Source organism: Echinops telfairi, unplaced genomic scaffold (genome assembly GCF_000313985.2).
Source record: "Echinops telfairi isolate 266 unplaced genomic scaffold, ASM31398v2 ScPeMD7_7467;HRSCAF=8505_1, whole genome shotgun sequence".
Classification (NCBI taxonomy): domain Eukaryota; kingdom Metazoa; phylum Chordata; class Mammalia; order Afrosoricida; family Tenrecidae; genus Echinops; species Echinops telfairi.
Genome location: NW_022111368.1, coordinates 28,403,351 through 28,405,551, shown reverse-complemented (window position 1 = coordinate 28,405,551; position 2,201 = coordinate 28,403,351).

The following is a 2,201-nucleotide window of genomic DNA, read 5'->3' as shown; positions in this document are numbered from 1 at the left end:
GCTAAACATCTTTAGTCATTAAGGAAATGCAAATTAAAACCATAATGATATATCATTTTACAACCATCAGATTGGCTAAAATTAAGAAGGCAGATGGCAGGCCATAACAAGTTTTGGCAAAGTGGTGTGGCACTTGAAATTCATACACGGCTAATGGGGCTATACAATGGTAAAATCACGCTGGAAAAGTCTGGTGGTTAAAATATATCTATTTTTTTAAAGATCCCTCTCATATGACGCAGACATTCAACTCCTCAGTGGGGAAAAGCAAGTCAGCGTTCACACAAAGACCGGCACATGGAGGTGGCTGGTCAAAATCTGGAAGCAACCGCAATGTCCATCAACCGGTGAGAGGACAGACACATTGTGTGTTCTCCACAAGGACAAGAAACGACCTCCGAGAAAATGCCACCTGGGTGGGTCTCAGCAGCATCACCCTCAGCGAAAGGAGGCATTTTAAACAAACAAGAGTACCTACTACACCCTTTGCTTCCATGTGGATAAGAGTCTACAAAAAACCAGACTAGTCTACCGTGGCAGGAAGCAGATCAGCAGTTACCTGGGAGTAGGGATTGCAAAGAGGCCCACGGGCACTTGTATGAGTAACAAAATGTGCATTGTCTTGGCTGTGGCCAAGATGTCACAGTGCGGACACAGGTCAACACGGATTAGATTGTGCAGCTGAAGTAGGTGCTGGCTGGTGCGCATCAGCGACTACTCAGGAAAGTTGGGGAGATGAGCAGCATTGCCATGTTTTAAATGAGGACTGGACGGTGAGGCAGAGGGGCGCGTTTACTTTTGCCCCTCCTGAAACAGGAAATCGACAACCGTCAAGGAAACACAGTTGAAGGCCAGGTCCACAAAAATCAAAGGGAAAGGCGAGGAGCCACAGTGACCAAATTTTGGAAACTGGAAAATAGACAGAATGATGAACGGTGTAGGGGACCAAACACAGGCAGGAGGAAGCAATGCACGTGAGCTGACGGAAGCGCTGATCTGAATCCCCTCGCTGCTTGCTGAGGAAGACCAAGCGTGCAACCTTCAGTGTGGATTAGAACTCGATGCCAAGAAAACCAAAACCCCACCACTGGACCCACAGACACCATCACGGTGAGCCAGGAAAGATTGAAGCTGTCAGGGTGTCCATCGTGCTTGGCTCCTCCGTCAGTGCTCATGGAAGCAGCCGTCAAGAGATCACGCGATGATGCCGTGCGTTGTGTCCATTGGCTGCACGCACCCTCTTCAAAGTGTTGAAGAGCAAGGCTGTTACTATGAGGACTACAGGCTGTCTGGCCCCATCCATGGTATTTCCAAGGGTCTCATCTGCATGTGAAAGGTGGACGTTAAATAAGGAAGACCAAAGAGACATGGATACATCTGAACTCTGGTGTCGGGGGAAGAAGATTCAAAGTGCCACGGCGTGCCAAAAGGATAAACAGATCTGTCTTGAAGAGGTACAGCCAGAGCGCACCTGACAGGTAAGGATGGTGGGACTTTGTTTCATGGACTCTGGACGTGTTATCAGGAGAGGCCAGCCCCTGGTGCAGGACATCATGCTTGGTAAAGTGGAGGGGCAGGGAAAGAGAGGGGGCCTTTAACAAGACGGTGGGCACTGTGGCTGCATCATGGGCTCCAACGTAAGAACCGTTGTGAAGACGGCAGTGGGCCAGGTGCATGCGATTGCTGTGAGTCGGACCGACGTGATAGCGCCCAACACAGCTGCTCTGTGAGAGAAAGGACCTTGACCCTCTGCTTCCATAAAGAGTTCAGCCTTGGAAACCCGACAGTTTCTAAGGCCGCTCGACCCTGTCCCAGAGGGTGGCTACGATTCAGAATTAACTTGATGGCACCCAACCAGCGGGAGAAGCTAAGATCACAGCAGAGTCCCCCCACGGTGAAGGCGGCAAGTAGGGTGAGGAGCAGGGCGATGGCGATAACTGGTGGGTGGTCTGGTCTGTATGATGTGAAGCCAGGCCCACCCAGAAGCTCCGGGCCTCCCTCACGCTCAGAGAGACCATGGCTCTCGGCCATCCAGGGAAAGCCTCTGTGGTTCAGAAGAGCGGTCTAACCAGGAAAAGGAGGAAGAGGCTCTACAGGGGAAGGCAACATCGATCAGGACCAATACCACCGGCATCTGTAGAAGAAACAGACAGAACCAATCCACCACCACGGACGCTGACTCCCGGTGACGTCCAGCATGG